This window comes from Chiloscyllium plagiosum, chromosome 33 (genome assembly GCF_004010195.1).
Source record: "Chiloscyllium plagiosum isolate BGI_BamShark_2017 chromosome 33, ASM401019v2, whole genome shotgun sequence".
NCBI lineage: Eukaryota > Metazoa > Chordata > Chondrichthyes > Orectolobiformes > Hemiscylliidae > Chiloscyllium > Chiloscyllium plagiosum.
In genome coordinates, this window is record NC_057742.1 from 5,681,199 (window position 1) to 5,702,455 (window position 21,257).

The 21,257-nt window shown below is 43.9% G+C and overlaps 1 protein-coding gene across 1 annotated transcript in view; it reads right to left on the bottom strand.

The window, feature by feature from the left end:
- LOC122539627 (SRC kinase signaling inhibitor 1-like) overlaps positions 1–21,257 on the bottom strand; it is a 523,191-nt gene that overhangs the window by 414,752 nt on the left and 87,182 nt on the right. The window lies entirely within an intron of this gene.

A 21,257-nucleotide genomic window follows, 5' to 3' on the forward strand; every position in this document is an offset into this window, starting at 1 on the left:
CTTAGCGGAGTGGGAGGGGGAGTTAAAGTGTTCAGCAATGGGATGGTTGGGTTGGTTGGTGCGGGTGTCCCAGAGGTGTTCCCTGAAACATTCCGCAAGTAGGCGGACTGTCTCCCCAATGTAGAGGAGACCACATCGGGTGCAACGGATACAGTAAATGATGTGTGTGGAGGTGCAGGTGAATTTATCTCAGCTCGCTTGGCACACCAGCCTCATTTCTGAAGAAGAGCTTATGCCTGAAATGTCGATTCTCCTGCTCCTCGGATGCTGCCTGGCCTCTGCGCCTTTCCAGCAGCACACTTTTCAACTCTGGTCTCCAACATCTGCAGTCCTCACTTTCTCCTAGTTGATCTTAACCTACTGCGAATCCTCTTGCAAGGATGCTTTCCTTTCACCCTGCAGGAATATACTGTCTCTGGATTCTCGTTATCTCATTTCTGAAGGCTGTCTAAAAAAAAGATCCCACGTGTGTGGGATTTAACAAGTGGCTGATTTATCTTAGCTCACAGGCTTGTTATTGTCAATATAGTATAAATCAGGCAAGGTACTAAACCAAAGTCCTGCTCTCCTCTGAAGTGGACTTACAAGATACCTTGGCAGTAACTGAAGAGAGTCAAACAGCGTGGTGCTGGAAAAGCACAGCCAATCAGGCAGCATCTGAGCAGGAGAATCAATGTTTTGAGCAGAAGCTCTACAGCTCCTGCCCCTCGGATGCTACCTGACCTGCTGTGCTTTTCTAGCACCACACTCTTTGACTCTGATCTCCAGCATCTGCAGTCCTCACTTTCTCCTAATAACTGAAGAGAGCTGGGATGTGTCCTGGTCACCATTTATCCCCTGACCCACATCATGAGAAACAGATGAATTGGTTACATATCTCTGTCTGCCTTCCCCATAACCCTTAACTCCCTTGTATATCAGGAGTGTATCTAACTCAGTCTTTAATAAATTCAACGTCATCTGTTTTCTGAGGAAGATAATTAAACAGGTTAACATATCAATGAGAGAAAAGAATCTTCTTAGCTCCATCTTAAAATGGAGACCTCTTTATTCTTAAAGCATTTTGCTAAATTCTAGTCTTTCCCCTCAGGATCTTATATGTTTCAACAAGATCATGTTTCATTCTGCATAAGGCCAATGGGTAAAGGCTTCTCCGTAAAATAAGCCCTTTATCCCGGGAATGAGTTGACCAAATTGTCTCTGAACTGCTTTTAACACAACTTTATCACTTTACAAATAAGACAACTAACATTGTCATCAGTACTTCAGATCTAGTCACACCAAGGCCCTGTACAGTGCAATAAAAAATGGTCTTCCTATCTTCCATTTCACTTATAATAAAAACTAACATTTGAATTGCTTTCCTGATCACTTGCCGTGCCTGAAAACTACTTTGCCTCTTATTTTTCCCTCCCCTGTGTGGACCTGCGAGGTGACATTTGCCTCTGGAACTAGATGTCAATGTACCCAATTCATGTGGATGGGCAGTGCACAGACCCACTGAATGACACAGCTTAGAGGGAACATCACCTGAAAACTCACTCTTTGTGGTTCATGTGCCTGGACACCCAGATCCCTTTGTACCTCTGAGTTCTGCAATCTCTCTCCATTTAAATAGTGGACTGCTTTTCTATTCAAGTTCACATTAGACTCCATCTGAGAATTTTTTGCCCACTCAAGTAACCTCTCCACATCTTCATATTGATTCTCATATTGATATTTTCTTTCATATCTTGGTGGTTTTCAGCAAATCTAGCTATCTTACATTTGGTCACCATATCCAGGTCACTGATCCACTGGTTGTAAGTGTTTGAAGCCCCAACACTGATGTCTGTGGCACTCCACTAGTTACAACCAGTCAAGTCAGAGGGACATGCCTACAGTGATCATGCACTTAATTTGCTGCAAAATGCTACTGGATATCATGGAGCTGTGAAATTTAGCGTCTCTAACAGCTCGTCACTGTCTCTGCACCAAGTATAAGACTAGATTATGTGATCAAAGCATTAGGGTGCGATTGAACACACAACCTGCTGACTGAACAGAAGAGAATGACTCTGATAGAGTCTAGTAGACTCGACAGAACAGGGGATCACAGTAAAGCATCAATCATCGATTGGTCAGAGGGAAAACAGGGGAAAAAAAAACAGGAAGGAAGATTGATGCATTCTAACCAAATGGATCATAATCTGCCCCACGGTTACTTAATAATAGATTCTCTGTCTTGCCTCAACATCCATCAGTCTTTCATTCAATTAGTTGCCAAGTAAATGACTCTATGGCAAAACTTACAAAGTGCAAAGTGGGTCTGAAAGGGTTAATACTGAGGAATTCGACTCTGAATCTCCAGATTGTGCAGTCCTCACTTTCTCCAGGTTTAGGATATAGAACATAGTACAGTACAGTACAGGCCCTTCGGCCCTCAATGTTGTGCTGGTCTTTTATCCTACTCTAAGATCAAACTAACCTACACATCCTTCATTGCACTCTCATCCAGGTGCCTATCCAAGAGTCGCTTAAATGTCCCTAATGTACCTGACTCTACTACCACTGCCAGCAGTGCATCCACACACCCACCACTCTCTGTGTAAAGAACTTACTCTGACATCTCCCCTAACCTTCCTCCAATCACCTGAAATGTATGCCCCCTTGTGATAGACATTTCCTCCTTGGGAAAAAGTCTCTGGCTATCCACTCTATCTTTGCCTCTCACCATCTTGTACACCTCCGTCAAGTCATCCTTCTTTGCTCCAATGAGAAAAGCCCTAGCTCCCTCAATATTTCTTCATAAAGCATGCCCTCCAGTCCAGGCAGCATCCTGGTACATCTCCTCCGCACCCTTTCCAAAGCTTCCACATCTTTCTTATAATGAGGTGACCAGAATTGAAAACAATATTCCAAGTGTGGTCTCAAACGGGCTCTATAGAGCTGCAACATAACCTCACAGCTCTTAAACTCAATCCCCCTACTAATGAAAGCCAACCGTACACTTTCTTAACAACCCGATCAACCTGGATGGCAACTTTGAGGAATCTATGAACATGGACCCCAAGGTAGGACAGAAAGAAGTTGTCTGTTCCATCAGGGAAGTTGTCATTTGTGAAGAACATCCAAGAGATTAAAAATTGTCCCATTTAAAGGGATCTGTAGGCCTTAAACTGTTAAGAAGAGATTTTGTGATAAAGATTATCGACCCAGTAAACTTCCAATCTTCCAACTGCAAACAGACGGCTTTCCGAGAGAATAGTGAAACCTGATCATGAAATTTTAAAGTCACAGACGTGTGGGTGGTGATGAGGTACTAATAAATAGAATGATCTGAACAGACATATAATATTAATAATGAAGAATAGTTTTGGAGGAAATGTTATTGAGGAATATCATGTGTACCACCCATTATGATGATATCATATGGTCTGGGGATGAACTGTTTAGAATCACAAAGGATTAAGCCCTAACATCTGGTGTCACAATATCAATTGATTTGGCAGCACGGTGGCTCAGTGGTTAACACTGCTGCCTCCCAGCACCAGGGACCCAGGTTCAATTCCACCCTCAGGCAACTGTATGGAGTTTGCACATTCTCCCTGTGTCTGTGTGAGTTTCCTCTGGGTCATCTGGTTTCCTCCCACTCTTCAAAGGTGTACAGTTTAGGTGGGTTGGCTGTGGGAAATGCAGGGCTATGGGTGTACGGTAGGGTGTGTCTGGGTAGAATGCCCATCGGTTGGTCACTGTGGACGCAATGAGCTGAATGACCTGCTTCCAATGTAACCTGTTGCCAATGTGTTGTAAAAACTCCACAGTGACCTTTGCTCAGGACAATCACTCTTCCTCCCCATATTAATATGCCATCCTCTACTGTGATCTGGTCTCTCCAAGTCCAAAAACATTTCAATTCTGGTTATGATCGATCTTTGGTTTCCTCATCACCACCAGCTGTTTCAGTTTTCCGCAGCAGCAGTGGGAGCAGTGAGAGCGAGCACCGGGGGCTGTGGGAAGGTAAATTAATCAGTTAAAAGCTTACCTCATGAATAGATGCAGTGCGTGCTGAGCAGGAGCGAACACGGGACTGCTGAGTAAGTGAGGTAATATATTTGGGTGGTTGCTTGTGGGAACGAGACAGACTCGTAGTTGGTGTGTTGTCTCCCAGGTGCCAGGGTCTGTGATGTCTTGGATGATGTTTTTGGGATCCTTGGGGAAGGGGGTGCAGCCCCAAGTTGTGGTCCACATAGGCTGCAATGACATAGGTAGGAAAAGGAATGGGGATATAAGGCAGAAATTCAAGGAGCTAGGGTAGAAGCTTAGAGCTAGAACAAACAGAGTTGTTACTCTGATTTGATACCCGTGCCACGTGCTAGCAAGGCGAGAAATAGGGAGAGAGAGCAGTTGCACACTTGGCTACGGGGATGATGCAGGAGGGTGAGTTTCGGATACCCTGGATAATTGTGGCTCATTCTGTGGTAGGTAGGATCTCTACAAATAGAATGGTCTACACCCGAACCAGAGGAGAAATTTGCTAATGCTCTTCGGGAGGGTTTAAACTAATTCAGCAGGGGATGGGAACCTGAATTGTAGCTCCTGTGTACAGGAGGTTGTGAGTAATGAGGTCATGAATAAGGTTTCAAGGTCGCAGGAGTGTACCAGCAGGCAGGAAGTTGGTTTGAATTGTGTCTACTTCAACACCAGGAGCATCCAGAATAGGGTGGGTGAACTTGCAGCATGGGTTAGTACCTGGGACTTCGATATTGTGGCCAGGAATGGGTCAGGAATGATTGTTGCAGGTTCTGGGGTTTAGATGTTTCAGTACGAACAGGGAAGATGGTAAAAGAGGGGGAGGTGTGGCATTGTTAGTCTAAGACAGTATTACAGTGGCAGAAAGGACATTTGATGAGGACTCATCCACTAAGGTAGTATGGGCTGAGGTTAGAAATAGGAAAGCAGAGGTCACTCTATTGGGAGTTTTCTACATGCCTCCGAAAAGTTCCAGAGATATAGATGAAAGGATGGCAAAGATGGTTCTGGATAGGAGCGAAAGTAACAGGCTCGTTGTTATGGGGGCCTTTAACTTTCCAAATATTGACTGGAAACGCTACAGTTTGAGTACTTTAGATGGGTCCGTTTTTATCCAATGTGTGCAGGAGGGTTTCCTGACACAGTATGTAGACAGGCCAACAAGGGGCGAGGCCACATTGAATTTGGTGCTGGGGAATGAACCTGGCCAGGTGTTAGATTTGGAGGTAGGTGAGCACTTTGGTGATAGTGACCACAATTCAGTTACATTTACTTTAGCCATGGAAAGGGATAGGTATATACTGCAGGGCAAGTGTTATAGCTTGGGGAAAGGTAATTATGAGGTCATTAGGCAAGATTTAGGATGCATAGGATGGGGAAGAAAACTGCAGGGGATGGGCACAGTTGAGCTTATTCAAGGAACAGCTACTGTGTGTCCTTGATAAGTATGTACCTGGCAGGTAGGGAGGAAGTGGTTGAGTGAGGGACCTGTGATTTACTAAAGAAGTTGAATCTCTTGTCAAGAGGAATAAGGAGGCTTATGTAAAGATGACATGTGAAGGTTCAGTTAAGGCATTTGAGAGATACAAGTTAGCCAGGAGAGACCTAAAGAGAGAGCTATGAAGAGCCAAGAGGGGACATGACGTCTTTGGCAGGTAAGATCAAGGAAAACCCTAAAGCTTTCTACAGGTATGTTAGGAATAAAAGAAAGACTAGAGTAAGATTAGGGCCAGTCAAGGACAGTAGTGGGAAGTTGTGCGTGGAGTCTGAAGAGATAGGAAAGGTGCTAAATGAATATTTTTCGTCAGTATTCACACAGGAAAAAAAAATACTCTCAAGGAGAATACTGAAATACAGGCTGATAGACTATATGGGATTGAGGTTCATAAGGAGATGGTGTTAGCAATTCTGGAAAGTGTGAAAATTGATAAGTCCCTTGGGCCAGATGGGATTTATCCTAAGATTCTAGGGAGGAGCTAGGGAGGAGATTGCAGAGCCTTTGCTTTGATCTTTATGTCGTCATTGTCTACAGGAATAGTGCCAGAACACTGGAGGATAGCAAATATTGTCCCCTTGTTCAAGAAGAGGAGTAGAGACAACCCTGGTAATTATAGGCCAATGAGCCTTACTTCGGTTGTGGGTAAAGTGTTGGAAAGGATTATAAGAGATAGGATTTATACGAATCTAGAAAATAATAATTTGATTAGGGATCATCAACACAGTTTTGTGAAGGGTAGGTCATGCCTCACAAAACCTTACTGAGTTCTTTGAGAACGTGATGAAACAGGTGGATGAGGGTAAAGTGGTTGATGTGGTGTGTATAGATTTCAGTAAGGCGTTTGATAAGGCTCCCCATGGTAGGCTATTGCAGACAATATACAGGCACAGGATTGAAGGTGATTTAGTGACTTAGATTGGAAATTGGCTAGCTGTAAGAAAATGTTCATCCTGGATTTCAGTTAATAGTGGTATACCTCAAGGATTTGTTTTGGGGCCACTGCTGTTTTTCATGTTTAAGATGAGTTGGATGAGGGCATAGAAGGATGAGTTAGTAAATTTGCAGATGACACTAAAGTAGGTGGAGTTGTGGACAGTGCGGAAAGATGTTGTAGATTACAGAGGGACACAGATAAGCTGCAGAGCTGGGCTGAGAGGTGGCAAATGGAGTTTAATGCAGAAAAGTGTGAGGTGATTCACTTTGGAGGGAGTAACAGGAATGCAGAGTACTGGGCTAATGGTAAGATTCTTGGTAATGTGCATGAGCAGAGAGATCTTGGTGTCCATGTGCATAGATCCCTGAAAGTTGCCACCCAGGTTGATATGGTTGTTAATAAGGCATACGGTGTGTTAGGTTTTATTGGTAGAGGGATTGAGTTTTGGAGCGATGAGGAAACGTCGCAGCTGTACAAACCTCTGGTGCGGCTGCACTTTGAGTATTGCATACATTTTTGGTCGCCACATTATAGGAAAGATGTGGAAACTTTGGAAAGGGTGCAGAGGAGATTTACCAGGATGTTGCCTGGTATGGAGGGGAGGTCTTATGAGGAAAGGCTGAGGGACTTGACTCTGTTTTCATAGAACATAGAATATAGAAAAGTACAGCACAGAACAGGCCTTTCGACGCAGGATTAAATCTAATCTAAAATAAAATAACCCAACCTACGCACCCCTCAATTCACTGCTGTCCATGTTCATGTCCAGCAGTCGCTTAAATGTCCCCAATGACTCTGCTTCCACCACCACCGCTGGCAACACATTCCATGCATTCACAACTCTCTGCGTAAAGAACCTACCTCTGACGTCTCTTCTGTACCTTCCTCCTAATATCTTAAAACTATGACCCTTTGTGCCAGGGAGTCCTGCCCTGGGAAAGTCTCTGGCTATTGGCTCTATCCATGCCTCTCATTACCTTGTACACCTCGATCAGGTCACCCCTCTTCCTCCTTCTCCCCAGAGATAAAAGTCTGAGCTTAGTCAACCTCTCTTCATAAGACAAGCCTTCCAGTCCAGGCAGCATCCTAGGTAAACCTTCTTTGCACCCTCTCCAAAGCCTCTGTATCTTTCATATAATAGGGTGACCAGAACTGGACACATATTCCAAGTGTGGTCTCACCAGGGTTTTGTAGAGCTGCAGCAGAACCTCGCGGCTCTTAAAACTCAATCCCCCTGTTAATGTAAGCCAAAACATCATATACTTTCTCAACAATCCTATCCACTTGGGTGGCAATTTTCAGTGATCTATGTACTTGTACACCAAGATCCCACTGTTCCTCCACACTGCCAAGAATCCTGTCTTTAATCCTATATTCAGCAGAAGAAGGGCTTATGCCCGAAACGTCGATTCTCCTTTTCCCTGGATGCTGCCTGATCTGCTGCGCTTTTCCAGCAACACATTTCCAGCTCCTATATTCAGCATTCAAGTTCAACCTTCCAAAATGCATCACTTCACATTTATCCAGGTTGAACTCCATCTGCCATTTCTCAGCCCAGCTCTGCATCTTGTCTATGTCACACTGCAGCCTGCAATGGCCCTCGATACTATCAACAGCACCTCCAACCTTTGTGTCATCTGCAAATTTACTAACCCACCCTTCAACCTCCTCAGCCAAGTCATTTATAAAAACTACAAAGAGCAGAGGCCCAAGAATAGAGCCCTATAGGACACCACTCCCCACTGACCTCCAGGCAGAATACTTTCCATCTACAACCACTCTCTGCCTTCGGTCAGCCAGCCAATTCTGAGTCCAGATAGCCAAATCCCCCTGTATCCCATACCTCCTGACTTTATGAATGAGCCTACCATGGGGAATCTTATCAAATGCCTTACTGAAGTCCACATACACCATAGCCACTGCCAAACCTTCATCACCCTGTCTCGTTCCCTTCTCAAAGAATTCAATAAGATTTGTGAGGCATGACCTGCTCCTCACAAAGCCAAGCTGACTGCTTTTAATCCCGCTATGGTTTTCCAAATAGTCATAAATCCTATCCCTCAGAATTCTTTCCAAAATCTTGCTGACCACAGATGTAAGACTGACTGGTCTGTAATTGCCAGGGATTTCCCTATTCCCCTTCTTGAACAGAGGAACAACATTCGCCTCCCTCCCTCCTGTGGAGAGTATGGAGGCAAAGATCTTCGCCAGCGGCTTAGCAACCTCCTTTCTCGCTTCCCAGAGCAACCTAGGATAAATCTGGTCCGGCCCTGGGGACTTGATGCTTGCCAAAATTTCCAGCACATCAACTTCTTCAATCTCGATCTGTTCAAGCCTGTTTCCTGGCTCCTCAAAGTTCTCATTCACAACAAGGTCCCTTTCCTCAGTGAAAACCGAAGCAAAAAACTCATTTAGGGCTCCCCCTATCTGCTTAGACTCCACACACAAGTTCCCTCCGCTATCCGTGACCGGCCCTACCTTCTCCCTGATTATTCCTTTATCCCTCCCATTTGAGTAAAATGACTTTGGGTTCTCCCTAATCCGTCTTTCCAAGCCTTTTTTGTGCCTCCTCCTGGCTCTCCTCAGTCCATTTCTGAGCTCCTTTCTAGTAAGCCTGTAATCCTCTAAAGCTGTGCTAGATCCTTGCTTCTTCAACCTTACGTAAGATGCCTTCTTCCTTTTGACAAGAAGCTCCTCTGATCTCATCATCGAAGGCTCTTAACCCTTCTTACCTGTCCCAGAGGAACAAATTTATGCATAACTTGCAACAACTGCTCTTTAAAGATTTTCCACATCTCTTGTGCCCTTTCTGTGGAACAATTGCCCCCAATCTGTACTTCCCAACTCCAGTCTGATAATGTCATAATTTCCTTTTCTCCAATTGCCCAATTTTCTTATTGTTAGAGAGAAGAAAGTTGAGAGGTGACTTAATAGAGACATATAAGATAATCAGAGAATTAGATAGGGTGGACAATGACAGTCATTTTCCTCGGATGGTGAAGGCTAGCACGAGCTTTAAATTGAGGGGTGATAGATATAGGACAGATACCAGAGGTAGGTTCTTTACTCAGAGTAGCAGGGGCATGGAACGCCCTGCCTACAGCAGTAGTAGACTCACCAACTTTAATGGCATTTAAATGGTCATTGGATAAACATATGGACGAGAATGGAATAGTGTAGGTTAGATGGGCTTCAGATTGGTTTCACATGTCAGTGCAACATCGAGGGCCGAAGGGCCTGCACTGCGCTGTAATGTTCTATGTTCTATGTTTTTCTCGGACCAGACCTTTCTGCATCCAAAGTCTGATATTGTCAGCTGTGACTGTAAGTGTGTCCAGAAAATTTAAAACCAGAACGGAATCTTCCAGTGGCGCAACCACCAATCGTATATCTCCCAGTGGGGGCGGCTCAGTGCATCGGCATTTGCTACTTGGCCTTCTGGATGGTGTTCCAACTTGTAATTATACATATTTAGTATAAGAGCCTACTGCTGAATTCAGATTGAAGCAATGGGTGGCAGTGCTTTGGCCTAGCAGGAGTCTGTGGTATGTTATTATTATAAATGTATGTCCAAAAAGGTATTGGAACTTCCTGACTCCAGAAAGCACTACCTTTGTTTGTTTTACCAAAATTGCCATACCTCACATTTATCCATCTGCCACTCCACAGCCCATTGACCGAATGATCAAGATGTCTTTGTAATCTTAGATAACCTTCTTCACTATCCACTATACCATCAATCTTGGTGTTATCCACAAACTTATTCATCATGCCTTCTATATTCTCATCTAAGTCATTTTTACAAATGACAAACACAAGTGGACCCAGCACTAATCCCTATGGAGCACCCTGGTAACAGGCCTCCAGTCTGAAAAACAACCCTCCACCATCACTCTGTCCCCTACCATTAAGCCAATTTTATATTCAATTGACAAGCTCACCCAGAATCCCATGTGATGTAACTTTACTACTTAATCTACCATGTGGGAACCTTGTTAAAGATTTTACTAAAGTCCAAGTGAAACCAATAGCATCTCAGATTTAGTGGAAGCTTGGGGTCATAATATTCCTTAACTAAGTCTATCAACTGTTGAAAGGTTTTAATATCTGGTGTGTCAGCCTAACTTAGGTTCCTAATATCTGAAAAAGCTGCAGGTCCGCAAGCTTTCAGGAGAATTACTCATTGTTTTTCATCTTCCCCAATGTCATTTGCCTGGGGAAAAAACATTCTTTCCACATACTGGGCCCAGTTTTCAACAACAGGATTGAATGAATCAAGCTTCCCAAATAACAACATGATGCCAGAAATGCTTACCCCAAATCAAAGAAAACAATTGTGAGAAAATTCTTTCAGGTGCGTACTTTTCTCTCGTCACCACTAAAATAACTCACCAGAGGCCGGTATCCTATCACCAAATCAACCTTTATTTACAAGTGGAGAGTCCTTAGCACTGATCCAACTCCCTCAGAGTCAGCTCAGTGCAGAGTGCACAGAATCCCTGACACTCCTGTTTATATCTATCTGTCAGCCAGGACTCCCTGATTGGACCAGATTAATAGCCCAGTCAGGGAATTCATATTCTATGAGATCCACTTGGCTGACCTTGTTACAAACTTTTATTTAGTCATCCATGTGATGAGGGTGTCACTGGCTAGGCCAGCATTTATTGCCCATCCCTAACTGCCCAGACGGTGATTAAGAGTCAACCACATTGCTATGGGTCTGATGTTATATGTAGGCCAGGCCACATAAGCATGCCATTTCTTTCCCTATTAGTGAACCAAGATACATCTTTCCAACAATTGCCAATGGAGTCATGGTCATTGTTGGACTCTTAATTCCAAATGTTTTAAAATTGAATTCAAATTCCACCATCTGCTGCAGCAGGATTTGAACCCAGGACCCCAGAACTTTACCTAGTTTTCTGGATTATGAAGTGGTGGTGGTGGGGCGGGGGGGGGGCTGAGGGAAGGTAGCTGGGAATGCGATAGGTAGATGAAAGTAGGGGAGCAGGTGATAGTTTGGAAAGGAGGGTGGAGCAGATAGGTGGGAAGGGAGGGGCACCGCCAAACCCTAACCACCTGACGCCTGGAGGATGAACGCCTCATCCTCTGCCTTGGGACCCTCCAACCACACGGCATCAATGTTGATTCAACCAGTTTCCTCATTTCCCCTCCCCCGACGTTATCCCAGATCCAAACTTCCAACTTGGAACCACCCTCTTGAATGGTCCTACCTACCCACCTTTCTTCCCACTTATCTGCTCCACCCTCCTATCACCTTCACCCCCATCTTCATCTACCTATCACTTTCCCAGCTACCTTCCCCACCCCCAGCCCCACCCCCCTCCCATTTATCTCTCAGTCCCCTTGGGCCACCCCCCTCATTCCTGATGAAGGGCTTATGCTCAAAATGTCAATTTTCCTGCTCCTCGGATGCTGCCTGACCTGCTGTGATTTTCCAGCACCACACTCTTCGACGCTGATCTCCAGCATCTGCAGTCCTCACTTTCTCCCAAGGGCGTTTAATGTCAGTGTTTGGGTCTGCTTTGTAGTTAACCTGGAGTTAAATTAGAAATTTTCTGCATAACGTTTCCTGGGTAATACTCTGGGTAACTTGACAACCTGAAGTCTCTGATTGGACCGTAGAGACTAGGAGATCGAAGCCCATGTTTAATAGTGATAAAAATATTTCGAACTGGGTGAGGGAGAGGCTGTTGGATTGAACGTGAGCTAGTTAGTGATTGGCACCACCAGGAACATCGCCAGCAAGAGTTGACAACCCAACCTTATATAATCCAGGGAATTCTGTGATTAAACATCGCCCCTTTAAACAAACTTTGTGCAATCAAGTGCGCAGCAACAAACAGTGAGTTTGGTAGGAGATGTGCCAGCTGTACAATATGCCATGCTAGCAACAATCCACATCGTTAATCCCAACAGCCCTGTCAGTCAGGCAGGATGTTTGAGACAGACCTAGAGACAATACTGCCTGGCAACCAACGATCCTGTCACACTGCCTGAATCTGATAATTATTTAAGATCCTGCTTTGCTCCTACTATTCCTTCCTCTGCGTGTAATTATATTATAGCATCTGACTTTTGCTGCACTTTTTGTTTGCATGGCCAGTGAGCTGTCAGTGTGCAGGTCTTCAGGAACCAGTGTGTCACACAAAAAGCACAGTAAGGCACAAGTGAGAGGAAAATTTAGGGTTACTGATTGTAATCTGGGTGTGACCTGAGAAACTCCTTCACCTTCACCCTGGTTTAATATCGTCTCGAGTACTATGTAGCTTCAGCCTTCAGTTGTCAACAACTCCAGGCAAATCTCAGTTTCTTCAGGCAGTTAACATCATTGCGATTTCATTAACATTTACAAACTCATTGAGAGCAGTAGATTAGGTTTCTTCCTGAAATATGAACACCATGTTAAGGAATTTAAATTCATTATCTTTATTTTTCCCTTTTGTATTATCCAACCATTCCCTTCCTCCTCCTTTCCACGTGGGAATTCTAATTCTACAGGCCCTACCACCATACTACCCCACCCCCTCCATACCCCTCCCAAATCTGGAATCCATCAGTACTAAACCATTAAACAATAGTCTGGTTTATCAAATAATTGAAATTCATTGCTTTCATTACCCATTTATCCTCAACTTTCAGCTCTATCTTTCTCCCCTCGTTTGATTTATCCGCAATGGCCTTGATTCCTGGCTTGGCTTCAGTTCTATGGTTTTCAGTTACTCTGTGAAGGGCGGGGTGGTTCTCCTTGTATGGTTCAAATTTTGGTTGACAGGTGATTGGATCAGGACAGAAGCTATTCCTCTCAGCTATTACTCAGGCGTGTAAATGGCTATCAGGGAGAGACACCTGGGCTAATCTTCCATTCATGGACTCCAGGTACCAAGGTACGCAACCCAGAGTCCTACCAGAGATGACCTAATGCTGTACAGACTTGCACATCGAACGTTGCAGCCTCCTGGTCTGTTGGCTCACCAGCTACTTACCAATCTAAAAATCAGTCAGTCTAAACTTGGGATTGATAGTTACCATCCAGGGATGTTGAAGGAAATGGAAGATCGACAGGTAAATAACGAATAGGCTGAGATCTGCTTGAAACAGGCTCAGGGGACTGGATGATCTCTTACTGTTCCTGTATCCCTAATCTCTGTACATCTCCTTTTGAAAAAGTAAGTATTTTTCTTTCCTGATAAAAACAACAAGTGCTGGAGAAACTGAGCAGGTCTGGCTGACCGGTGGAGGGAGAAAAACAGAGTTCACAATTTGAGTCTGATCTGACTCTTGTTCAGGGTTTTGAAGAATTCTCTTTCTAAAGAAGAGTCATATTAGACTTGCAATGTTAACTTTGTTTTTCTCTTCACAGATGCTGTTGGACCTGCTGAGTTTCTTCAGCATTTGCTGCTTTATTTCAAATCCAGGCCACTTTGCTTTTATTTTCTTATCTAATCTATCAAGCCTTTTATTCTCCCCTCTCTAAAACCATGCATTGTCACGTTGGCCTGATCACCTACTTCTCTCCCTCCATCTCTACTGGAATTGAGAACAAGTCTACAAAAGCTGAATTCTTATCATGGGGTTTATCCTAAACAAGCGATTTTCAGTCAACCAACAGCTCAGCTTAAAGTCCATTGCAGGGTGTGCAGGAGGCTTTTAGGGTCCTGTGATACAGTGGTAGTGTTGCCACCTCTGGCCCAGAAGATCCAGGTCCCTGCTCTGAAGCTGCATCAGAACATTTCTAAAAAAGTTGATTAAAAATAACTATTTGCAGGAGGTAACTATTTGTAGGGATGTGAGAGTGCATCACCAAACTTGAGGAGGGTTAATGATTATCTTCCCCTGTAATCAATAGGACAGCAGTTATGAGAAAGGAAACGTGATGCAGGAGAAACAAGAAGGAAAATAGCTTGCCTTATTTGTCAAAGAAAAAGACAGAAGGAGAAAAACAATAACTGAAAAATTAATTCTAAGTCTGTACATTGGAAGAAGAGAAATGAATTCATTCTTTTGGAAAGCAGCAATAAATACCCACTTAAAAGATGGCATGCCAAGACAGTATTAAACAGACTGAGAGATTTTATTTCCCCATTCTAGGCTGGCCTTAGAACGTATCCATTAGATCTGTCAAAGTACATATGACAAAATAATCACTGTGTAAAGAGGGAATGTAAGGAAGAGCTTGTATTTAGATGTACCTCCCTTGACCTCAAGACGTTCAAAAGCACTGCACAGCATTTTCCTAAGTAGACACTATTATGATACAGGAGGCACAACGGTTTCATTGCACACTGCAAGGTCTCACAAATAGCAATGAGATAATAACTACATAATCTGCTCCAGTGTTCTCGGCTGATGGATGAATATTGGCCCAGGACACTGGGAGAATTACAAATTGTGTTCCAAATTATGAAGTGATTTGATAGAGTAGGCAGGGAGAAACTGTTTACACTGGCGAGGGGGATCAATAACTAAATGACATCGATTTGAAGCAAGAGAGAAGAATTTTCAAATGCAGTGAGTTGTTAATATTCTTGAACACTTTGCCTAAAAGGATGGGCAGAAACAGATTTATTTAAATCATAATAACTTGGATTTACATAGCACCTTTAACATAGAAAACATTGTAAGAGAATAGTTATCACACTAAATTTGGCACCAAGCCACATTAGAACTGGAACAGGTTTTGTCAAAGGAATATCTCCGGTCTAACTTTCAAAAGGAAATTGGATATATTAGTTGAAAAAGTGGAAAGTTTGCGAGGCTACAGGGAATGTATGAGATTATTCTTTTCCAGGAGAGACATTACTGGCTTCATGAATTGAACGTCCTCTTTGTGCTCTAAGAGAACTCTGTTTTTGTTCTTCAAATACCATCATGGGACTTTCTACATCCCCCTGATAAGGTGACAATCTGAAAAGCAGCATGTCTGATAGTGATCTGAAGTATCTGTTGAAATATAGAAAGACAAAACATTCTCCATTCAAAATGACACTCCTGTAAAGTATGTTGGAGCATTTTAATTACCTAAAAGGTACCATATGAATATATGTCTATTTTTGTCTACGTTGCTGTGTGCAAGACAGCCTATTAACTGAGCTACTGAAGTAAAGACGTTGTAGATCATAATAGATCTAATGGATCTGCTTGTTTACCACTTTCTCAGTTGGTCACTGGATTATTCGAAACCTTAACAACAATGACAGTACTCAGATACACACTGAACTCAGCCAGGGTTAGGAGCGGGCACAATTCCCGTGTCCACCGTGGTCAACAATTTGTTCCTGAAAATGGAAACTGACCATTTGGGTGACAGCAGTTACTGTCCAGGTCGCTCAGCATGAAGCAGTATTTTACAGAGAGGCCAGAAAATGGGAGCACCTTCAGAGCAGAAAATGATGCTGGGTTGAAATAAGAATAGGGTGGCACAGTGGCTTCAGTGGTTAGCGCAGCTGGGTTTCATCTGGGTGCTCCGGTTTCCTCCCACAGTCCAGGGATATGCAGGTTAGGTGGATTGGTCATGTTAACTTGCCCCATAGTGTCCAGGGATGTACAGATTAGGTGGATTGGTCATGCTAACTTGCCCCATGTACAGATTAGGTGGATTGGTCATGCTAACTTGCCCCATAGTGTCCAGGGACGTGCAGGTTAGGTGGACTAGCCATAGTAAATGCAGAGTGGGTTGAGATGAGTTGCTCTTTGGAGGGTCGGTGTGGACATGTTGGGCTGAATGGCCTGATTCCACACTGTAGGGATTCTATGATATCAGAATTTATAAAAAAAGGCAAATTGAATCAAGCGTCAAAGCTTTGGCTTCCAGCCTAAGATTCCACCCCCACAATCCACTCCCACCGCCTCCACCCCCACCTCCCCAAGCAATGGAATGATAAAGCAATTGCTAAATGAGGTTTGAGGGACTGGTCAACCAAGTTTTACAAACAAAGTGGAATTGTCAGAGTAATTTAAAGTAACAATATGTGTGGCTCACCGTGTGAAAAGAAATCCTTCCACTTGGCCAAAGATCTTATCCTTCGATTTGAAAAAGGATCAAGTAGCAAGTGATATTGTAGCAGCGTAATATCTTGTTACCAATCCCACACAGTGAAGGACAATTCACTCTTTCAGGAACGGTTTTGAATATTCTGGAGATGCCAGTTTCTGGGGGATTTAAATGATGACATCTCATTTACTGAAACAGTCACCGTGACAACTCAGTGTCCCAGATTCTGAGCAAGAGTCACTCAACCCAAAACGTTAACTCTGATTTCTCTTCACAGATGCTGCCAGACCTGCTGAGCTTTTCCAGCAATTTTGTTGCTATGACAACTCACTTGGCCCAAGAGTTAGGGAACTTTGAGGATTTGGGCAAATTCATGCCTAAGAAGTTACAATAGAAAGGGAGCAGACGATCTCACAGTATCCAACCACTGGCTGAGGAACTAGACAGGCACAAGGCTAGAGTCACAAGATTTTTATATGTTACCAGCAAAAGGACATCGGTTGCCCTAGACACAAGGGATAGACTGGGATAGTCAGGCCACGTTGCTTCCAAATCATTCCATGGTCCTATACCTCTCTCCTCTTGTAACTTCTTCCTGGCCACAACCCTCCAAGATCTATCTGGCCTCTGGAGCATCCCCATTATCATTCCTCTGCCACTGACTGCTATGTCTTCAAATGCATAGACTCTAAATTCTAAAATTCCCTCCCTACTTAAACCCATCTCATTAATCAAGCTTTACCAAATCTTCTTATATGGCGTTGTGCCAAATGTATTGATAAGGTTCACTTTACTATTTTAAAAACACCATATAAATACAAACCATTGTTGATTCATCAAATATACTTTTAGCTTTCATCATGTAGCCTAGAACAACCATTTATTTACCTTATCTTCCCCCCTCAGACCATTCCACTAATCTCTTCTGCACTATCTCCTCAGCCTACACCTCCTTCCTAAAGTATGGTGCTCAGAATTGGTCTCAATTTGTCAGCTTGAGCTAGTGTTTCTATAAAAGCGCAGCAGGTCAGGCAGCATCCAGGGAACAGGAGAATCGACGTTTCGGGCATAAGCCCTTCTTCAGGAATCTTCCTGGCCACAACCTGAAGAAGGGCTTATGCCCGAAACGTCGATTCTCCTGTTCCCTGGATGCTGCCTGACCTGCTGCGCTTTTCCAGCAACACATTTTCAGCTCTGATCTCCAGCATCTGCAGACCTCACTTTCTCCTCCTAGTGTTTCTATAGGTTTAGTGCCCTGGCTGCCTCTGCCTTCAATCATAAAATCCAAGATCCTTTATGGAATTTTAGAATCAGACAACATGGAATCAGACCCTTCAGTCCAACTGGTCCACGCGCTCAGATACTCCGGTGATTTACGCAAACACTCCCAGTTCTCATTGAAATTGTATTAATGAGCTTGTACTGCTTCTTTTCACAAAATTACATCACATTTACATACATTGAATTTAATTGCCTACATTGGGTGGCACAATGGCTCAGTGGTTAGCACTGCTGCCTCACACTGCTAGGGACCTGGGTTTAATTCCACCCTTGGGTGATTGTTTATACATTCTGCCAGTTACTCCAGTTTCCTCCCGGAGTCCAAATTTGTGGAGGTAAAGTAGATCAGCCATTCTAAATTTGTGTCCAGGCTCGGTGGATTAGCCAGAAGAAATGCAGGGATAGGGTATGGTGAATGGGTCTGGGTGGGATGCTGTTTGGAGGGTCACTGTGGACTCAATGTGCTGAATGGCCAGCTTCCACACTGTAGGGAATAACACCTCGTCTTCCACTTGGGGACCCTGCAGCCTTCTGGACTAAATTTGGATTCCAACAACTTTAGGGCTTGAACTCTCCAACCCCACACACCAAGCCTTGTAATCACATTGTCTGCCATTGCTAGCCACTAACAGCCTCCATTAACAGCTACTCACCCTCCCAGCCAGATCATTATCCACTCCTTTCTCTGTCCAACTGTTCTTCTCTCTCTTTGGACTCTATCCCCACCTATAATTTACTTCTTGCACCCTCTCCCCACCCTATCTTCTGCATAAAAGCCAACATTTTCCTAGCTACCATCAATTCTGAGGAAGGGTCACCGGACCCAAAACATTAACTTTGATTTCTCTTCACAGATGCTACCAGACCTGCTGGGTTTTTCCAGCAATTTCTGCTTTTGTTTCTGAAAGGATTCTATACATCAGTCCATCCCACCGGCCTGTCTATGTCCTCTCCAGGTCTACCACTGACTCCGTGACATTCTGCTTGCTCTCTCATTAGAGAACCTGGGATGTTGGCCTTGGGAATTGAGTAACGAGTTAGTTGGATGGCTAGTTTGCAATGTAGAGTCATGCCGACAGCGAGGATTCAATACCTACACCAGCTGAGATTACCTTGAAGGACTCTCCTTCTCATCTCTCCCCTTGTTTGTGGCACGATGAGTCCCAGGTTAAACCACCACCAGTCATCTCTCTGTAATGAGACAGCAACCCTGGTCCTTTGAGACTATGGGGACTTTACCTACATTTTACCACCGTTGAAAATTCCAGGTCATCTACAAATTGCAAAAGTGCACCCTATACTCACGACTCCAAGTCATTAATGTATATCAAAGCAGCAGTAATTCTCGTGCTGAAACCCATGGAGTAGCATAGGTATACCTCCCTCCAGTTAAAATTAAAGGCAATTCTCTCCAATTTACCCGGTTCCATCCCTTAATCAATCTTTTTCAGTGCTAACGCTGCTCCGTGCCAATCCTGCTGATTATTGCTACGGAACCAATGGCTTTTGAAAGTCTATGTACAAAACATCAACTATACTGTCCCTATTAACCCTCCCTGCCAACACACTGAAAAACTCAATGAGATTAGTGAGGCCTAACCCAAGAAACAGCAGGTGCATCAGTGGTTAGCACTGCTGCGTCGCAGCACCAGGGACCTGGGTTAATTCCAGTCTCAGGTGACTGTGTGGACTTTGCTCATTCGCTCTGTGTCTGCGTAGGTTTCCTCCGGGTGCTCCAGTTTCCTCCCACAATCCAAAGATGTGCAGGTCAGGTGGATTGACTGTGCTAAATTGCCCATAGTCAGGGGAAATGTAGGAGAATGGGTCTGGGTGGGTTATTCTTCGGAGGGTCGGTGTGGACTTCTTGGCCTGTTCCTACACTGTAGGGGATCTAATCAAACCTGTGCTGGCCTTCAATGACAGAAGCACAACTTTGTTGTTTATACATTTTTTTTGGTGAATTTCCTGATGGATAAACATGAGCGCACTGAAGGTTTGTACTGGGAGCCAGATGTTGTCTTCATTAAAATGCAGTGAAAACTTTTTTTTTAGTTGACAGCAGAACCGATTGCAGGATATGAAGTGGAACAGTGACAGTCTGTCAATTCATCCTGTGCTACAGTGCAGGAGCAAACTTTCTGTTTTGCAAAAACAGCAGTTTGTTGATGCAGAGGTCTTGTCAACTGTCAGCTGAAATACGCAGCTTGTGAAAACAATTAAAGTTTCCTCACAATCAACGAACACCAAATTCTGGAGAAATCTGTTTATCAAATTTCTGAAGAACAGTCACACAGCACTTGAACCATTAACTCTGTTTCTCTCTGCACAGCTGCTGCCAGACCTAGAGTCACAGCATGGAAATAGACCCTTCGGTCCAACTCGTCCATGCTGACCAGATATCCTAATCTAATCTGGTCCCATTTGGCCCATGTCTCTCTAAACCATATCTATTCATATACCTATCCAGATGCCTTTTAAATGTTGTAACTATACCAGCCTCCACCGCTTCCTCTGGCAGCTCATTCCATACACAAACCACCTTCTGCATGAAAAAGTTGCCCCTTAGGACCCTTTTAAACTTTGCCCTCTCACCTTAAACCTATGCTCTCTAGCTTTGGGCTCTCCTAACCTGGGGAAAAGATCTTGTCTATTTATCCTATTCATGCCCCTCATAATTTTATAAATGTCTATAAGGTCACCCCTCAGCCTCCGAGGGTCCAGGGAAAACAGCCCCAGCCTGTTCAGCCTCCCCATGCAATTCATATCCTCCACCCCTGGCAACATCCTTGTAAATCTTTTCTGAACCCTTTCAAGTTTCACAACAGCTTTCCTATAGCAGGGAAACCAGAACTGCATGCGGTATTCCAAAACTGGCCCAACAAATGTCCTGTGCGACCACAACATGACCTCCCAACTCCGATACTCAATGCTCTGACCAGTAAAGGCTAGCTTACCAAATGCATTCTTCACTATCCTATCTACCTGTGACTCCACATTCAATGAACTAAGAACCTGTATTCCAAGGTCTCTTTGTTCAGCAACACTCCCCAAGACCTTACCATTAAGTGTCTAAGACAGTAGTTCCGGTTTTTATTTGAGTTAATGGAAGTTTCATGCTTTCTGGATTCTGGGGTTGTACAACTGTGTTTATGAAAACACCACCTGAAGGATTTAAAAGTATTCATTCAATGTTTCGCCAAACAGAGGAAAATGGAAAAGTGGGGAGAATGCATAATTCAGAGAGTGTCATTTAGTTTATGTGTTAAAATATATAATGAGCTGGAGTCAACCTGACCTGACTTCAGATTGGGATGGTGACTTTACCCTGCGTAGCAGGTGAATATTCTGCTTTTTATTTGACCCCCACAATCCTGATGAATGCTGGTACCAACTGCAAACCTGTCCATATCATGCTGTAACTGTACCAACATCTCTTCGAATTACCTCAAAGGCTCTGAGTCAGGAAGGTCATTGGTCCTGAAATGTTAACTCTGATTTCTCTTCACAGATGCTGC